Source organism: Mastacembelus armatus, chromosome 13 (assembly GCF_900324485.2).
Source record: "Mastacembelus armatus chromosome 13, fMasArm1.2, whole genome shotgun sequence".
Classification (NCBI taxonomy): Eukaryota; Metazoa; Chordata; class Actinopteri; order Synbranchiformes; family Mastacembelidae; genus Mastacembelus; species Mastacembelus armatus.
This window is the reverse complement of record NC_046645.1, coordinates 26,033,201-26,039,872: the sequence shown is the minus strand read 5'-3', so window position 1 is coordinate 26,039,872 and position 6,672 is coordinate 26,033,201.

The window sequence follows — 6,672 nt, the reverse complement described above, 5'->3', positions numbered from 1 at the left end:
ATTTGCTTAATTTTATCTGAATAAGATTTCATTACATTTGTTCATTTAATACATTTATTAAGTTTACATCAGACTTGGTCTATTTCTTCCTCTTGGTTATTGGACATCAATTGAATATAAAGGGTCTCTAAAGTGATTGGTACTGTAATAGTAAACAGCGCATAAATACAGTCTTCATTACATTTTATGGTCCTTCGAGCTGGCTACTATAACCACTTTAGCAATGATGTCCAGACCAAGTGAGGAGGTGTTTCAGAGAGAGACTGTACGCCCTCGTAGAGAAATTAGACGGCCATTTCATTTAAGTGATTATGAGGTTAGCTACATGCCAAAACATCTCTCCTTTGCAAGATGAACAGTCTGACATGGTCAGTTGTATTCTTGAAATGAGGGAAGAGGATAGGGAAATGAGACAAGAGATGCAACGCATGTCTGAAATGACTAACTTTCCTGTGTTAGCTTCTCAGGTGTCTTTATCTGTATGGCAGCCTTTGGATGAAGCAGCTGGGGTGTCATCCGCACCAATGTCTACTACTATGATGGCATCAATTCAGGGTCCGAGAAATACTGGCCAGGCAGATCATACTCCTTTGGTGCCACCTAGAAGTGAATCCCTTCATATTGTTCAGGGCTGTGAACAAGATGTCATTGAAGAACTAACAAACAGTCTAAAGAGAGTAGGCAGGTGGAGTGAAAGTCAGCCTAGCTCAGGTATATCAACTCCTTTATACTCCGCTCCTTATGATAGCAATAGCAATGCTACACAGTACAGCCATAGTCATCATGCTAGTCACTCTTTGGAGTCACATGGTCGATCTGATCATCGTCATGCAGATGACAACTTCTCCTTGAGACCCAGTCTGCCTTCTTATGACAGAGCGCAGAGCGCTTTTGTTAATCGTTTTGATCATTCCTTAGGCGATTCCAGACAAGCGTACTGTCCAAACAGTAGACACTTATGTTCTCATGATTGTTCTAATCCTCCACCGGAGTACTGTGATAGTCATCGCTCCTTGCATCCACCCCAAATGCAGTATCGGGGACCCACTCCCACAATCCCAGATTTCATTCGTGATGATCCACGAGAATTTGCTCGTCTTAAGCTTACATTAAACAGCGTTCCACCTGAAGATGCTTCCGAGTCATTCAAATTTCAAATACTGTTGGACCATCTTAAGCTGGAAGATGCTCTACTTGTAGCTGACTCCTATAGTCACAGTCATTCTCCGTTTACTGATACCATGAAAGCACTTACTGATATATATGGGAAACCACATCAATTGGCTCTGCAGAGAATCACTAATCTGATAGATGGTCCCAATATTAGAAGTGGAGGTGTAAAGTGCTTTTCTCTTCGTGTCTGAGCACTAGTGGGAATGTTAAATCAGTTAGGTAGCCCAGGTTGGACTGAATTGAAGTGCGGCTTACGTGTCTAGCCTGTTAGCTAAGTTGCCACACAACCTAAGAGCTAATTTTAAGAAATTCATTAACCCTATTCAGACTCCTGTTCCAACACTATTAGACTTCACAGATTGGCTGGAATACGAAGTTCATGTACAGGTAGAAGAAACACATTATGGCACCTATCCTCCTCATGATAAACACAGGACTTGCAAAGACAAACGAAGTAGTTTTGTTCCAAGAAAGCGCACTACAGTTCTTCATGGTGGAGAGCAAAAGCAGGGTTAATGGAGAATCGAAAGACTGGATGCAGTCAGATGGACTCGGAAAGATCACAAGAGAATCCCAAAAAGTACTGTCGCTTATGTGATTCGACACAGCACTACCTGAATCAGTGCTCCAACTTCAAACTCTTAACTAAGGAGCAGATTGAAAGTTGGATTAGATCAGGCAACAGATGCTGGCACTGTGGACGAGGACATTACTCTTGTAAATGTACTCTGAAAGCCAAGTGCAAACGCTGTGAGAAGAAACATCTTGATGTCCTCCATGATGTTAGTGCCAACACTGACAAGCTGACTAAAAACATTCCCAATGTATCTGAAAAGCCCACAAATCCGACAAGCCATGCCTCTCAGACTCTGTATCTGGATCGCCCCTCCAGTAGTAAACAAGTGCTGCTGAAGTTAAGGCGAGTCATCCTTCAGAATGGTGAAAAGTCCTTTGAAACCTATGCTGTACTCGACGATGGATCCTTGAATGACCATCTCATGCCTAGTCCTACCTTAGGTTCTAGTCTTTTGGGAGTTCTCATCCGCTTTAGAGAACATTCTGTAGCTATTTGTAGCAACGTCAAAGGCATGTTCCATCAAGTCCACCTTCTTGATGAAGACAAACCGTTCCTCCAATTTCTTTGGCGTCATGAGAAGACTGCTGAATCACCAGTTGTATACCAGTGGGAAGTTCTACCCTTTGGGATGACCTGTAGTCCCTGTTGTGCTACATATGCACTTCAGACACATGAGCCTTCAAATGAAGTTTGTCAAACTGTGGAGCGCAGTTTTTACATTGACAATTGTCTCAAGAGTGTTCCCACAGAAACTGAAGATCTAAATCTGGTACACAAGCTTCAGAAACATCTGATGGAAGGAGGATTTGAATTGCTTAATTTTATTTGCTTAATTGTATCTGAATAACATTTCATTACATTTGTTTATTTAATACATTTATTAAGTTTACATCAGACTTGGTCTATTTCTTCCACTTAGTTATTGGACATAAATTGAATATAAAGGGTCTCTAAAGTGATTGGTACTGTAATAGTAAACAGCGCATTCAAACAGTCTTCATTACACTTCAAAAGTTTATTCAATCATCTCTTTAAAACAAACACATGACAAAGTATGCACTGCAGGGCATTATTCACTGACAAAGAACAGCCCGGTCTTCACTGGAAATCTGCCTTTCAAACCAATATTATGGGCTGTTTTTGTTATTTTTAAGAGAAGATAAAAGAGGAAAAAAATAAACACCAAAATTTATATTCCTTAATTTTCTTCTGTCGGCTGTTAATATTCCTGAGAAGCAAAGTGACAGCATTGTTTTGAACAAATCACTAGACCTATATAATGTGGTCAGTGTCTGCTCCCACCTCCCATGCTTTCTAAATCCAAACCGATTGATTATTACATTTTATGCACATAAAACCTCAAGGTAGTCCTTTAATATTTAAGTACAACCACAGTTAGTACAACCACACCTAAAGAGGGACACAAATTTTCAGAAAATAGGAGACAAGATAACAAGACAAAAATCTGCTGGATTAGATGAAACTGGAAGTAAATTGTTGTGCTGTAGCTGAAGATGTTTTGACTGCTGATCTAAAAAGAGACTTCTAGTTCATACAGATATACAGCTTGTAGAATTATAGACCGCTGATGGCTTTACCATGTGTGCTTCCTGTTATGTCTGTCCACACAGACTGTAGTCGGTCTTTCTTTGTAGTGCAGCAGCTCTGAAAGGTGATAACCTGATCAGAACTTCCTCTGGCTTAATCTCTCACTGCTTAGACAGAGTTTAGTTCTTGGATCTCATGCTCATGTGTTGCGGCAACTAAAAGACCGGCCTTTTGGTTTGGCGTTAGACGACATGACTTAAACATACTTTCATCACAAAAGCAACGCAGTGAAACAGCCTGACGTACAGGCTGCACCGCTGATTAAGAATCAAGAATCAAGAATTAGCACCATAGTGGTGACTGAGCTATTCTCAGAGGTTTGCCCATTTGTCACAATCATCAGGATTTCTCCAACGTTCTCATGGATGGCAGTTTAAGATAACACACAATTGTTGTGAATAAGATAGTCCTGACTGTTATGAGGTGGTGGTGTGATGGTGATGAAGGAGGAGAGGACCCAAGTGCAGAACACACGTTTTATTTAAACCTGGATTGACCAAGCTTGGGCAAAATACACTTGATATCTCCGCCACTCGGCGAGTAGGCAGGCAAAACAAAAACTAGAAACAGGCAAAAAACTCTCCTCGAGCAAATGTGAACCAACGTAAACACATGTAATGCTCCAATAAAGAAAAACGGGAGATATAAATAGCCTCAGAACTAATGACAAACAGATGAAACTGATCAAATTAATGAACACAAAGCTACCCAAGATCAACACAGGAGAAAACAGAAATTAACCAAAATAAAAGTCCAAAACCGGAACTGAAAAATCCACCTCATGGCACCTGATTGCTGCTATTTAAAGACTTACAGTCACAAGGTTCCCACTTTGTAAAAAACATGTTGTACATCTGTGTTTGGCTCCTCAACAGACTCACATCAGCAAAATCAAAAAAAGGTCTTTCTGCATTTTCTAACCATTTCAGTTAGGAGTCGTTTAGATGTAGTATTCCACTAGAACCACCAATATTCCAATACCCCCTAGAACTTTTTTCCCCTTGCTGCAACTTTGTCAGTCATCACAAAGTTTTGCATTGTGAAGAAGTTAAGTTGTTCGTTTCTGTGTATTTTTTTTGCATGTAGACCTCCTGAATCAAATCTCAGGTTGTATTTGTACCCAAGTAAGCCAGGTATAGGACCTAGGTGTGCACTGCTTCCATGTCCAGTAAGTTACTATAGTGGCTGTTCGAAATCTGTTTGTTAGGTAATCTGGCATATGTAGCGTTGCTAGGCAAGCAGGTGTGAAGGTTGAGCACAGCATCATACAGCAGTTTCTGTGAGCGGTAAAAATGACCCCTTGGTATAATGGTCTTTTTTTTTTTAACCCCACGGCCACCACAATTCAGTAAATAATTAATAACACCATTCTAAGAAACTATCTTACTATCTAAGGAATTTAGATACAAATGGCTTTTATTTTAACAGAATTACAGGCATTTGAAAACAGGAGGGGGGTAAAAATGACCCCTTGGTGGTTCTAGTGTTAAACTAAAACTGAAATTGTACCACAAATATGTATCTCTGCCATCTTGTGCCATCTAACCCAATACAGACAAATCTGTTGTTCTAATTGAGGTAACTATTAAGAAATGACATCCCTGTTTATAGAGAAAACAAGGCTGGTGAAGGATCCACAACAGCAGAAAAGAAACTGAAACTTAAAACTGAACAGTTCTGTAATATGACTCATTTATCATGAGAAGCACAGTGGAGTTTCAGCTGTTCACATTCAACTGTTTTGTATGTGTATAAATTAATGCACAAAATAATGGGTGGATTTATTTATGGAAAAATCTTTGTCATCAGTCTGCTCTGTCCAAGTTGCTTGTAGGTTTAGATTATTGCCTCAAAACACAGGACATTCTTTAGCTGAGTATATCAAACATCAAGCATTATAGATCTGTATATATACAAACCTTTAATGACCTCTGATCAATAGGAAAATATTGGCCATGGAAACACTTGATCCCTTGGGCCCTTCTCAAAGAGGGAACCACAGCTCTAAATGCTAAACGATTTTTCAGTGACAAGTGAAGAAGAAGAATGGCGAGACAAACCCAGCGACGGAGAAGTTACTCACAACATGTGTACAGAGAAATGTTGTTAAACAAAGCACCAGGAGGAAATAAGGAAACGCTTAATGAGCTGACAGAGATAAACACAGATACTCCTCCACTCCTTCTGCTTTCCTGTTGTTTCTCTTTCTGCTTTTTTCAGATTTCCTCTCTGTGTTCTCTCAGACGTACTATTCCTGTGTGTTAACTGTATAAACCTTCGGCTGAGGTCAGTTAGGTCAAAGAGAAATGCTCTTAACTTGGCATTTCCATAAAAAGCTGCTCGAGGCAAGCCATCCATTTCCTGTCAGGTCATTTCCTCTTCCTGTTGGCGAGCGGTCATGTCCTGCCGTCTCTGGGGGCAGTTGAGTGGAAGTTTGACTGTGATTGTCACCAAAAACGGGTTAAGAGATTTTATTGATTCTGTTTAACTGCCCCTCCGTCCAGATTATATCCAGTCTGATCAGGTTTGGTAGAGTTCTGCTGAACAGCCTTGGGCCCTGGTCTGTGTGTCAGTAAGTGGATCCAAGCGGATTCTCTGTGAGGCGAATTATCGTCAGACGACATGTGGTTAGCTGAAGTGATTTCAGCTAAAGTGGCTGCTGCAGTGGTGGTACTTGATTGAAGAGCTGTCATGAATCTGTGTTCTTTAATGTGCTAGCTTGTGACGTTAGCTTGCCTCTGGTACTGGTATGCTGTGGTGGCAATGCTGCTTGTTCACAGTTCAAACACAAGTCAAACACTGGTAGAAACATGGTTTGTAGACTTTTCCTGGGAAATCAAAGACTGACTACCTGTGTATTCGTCGTTGTTGACTCTTGTTAATAGTGACCACATAGCATGAATGATGTATTCACAGATTGGAGTTGGTATTTGCTAAATCTGTTGCACAAACTTTGTAAAGATCTCCAGTCATGTGCTAGAACTTGAAAACACAAAGATTCAGTGACCCTGCAGCACGGCCACAATATGTGCATTGTGTCACCTGAAATTTCGTGCTGGTGTTGCAGCTGTTTCTGTGAGTGGAGAAGGGACCAAGATAAACCTGCAGGGTTCAAGTGCTGCATGTCTCATCACGCCTCAGCTCCTCTCAGCAATGTGGCCCTACCTGCCTCCACCTGAACCCTGCTGCAGTCAGACACACGAGGATCAGGGATGACTGCAGACCTGCACCTCCTCTTTCCTGGTGTTCTGCTTGGTTTTCATGTAGTTCTGACATTTTGGTTGAGGAGTTTAATCCCATAATAATGTGTTATG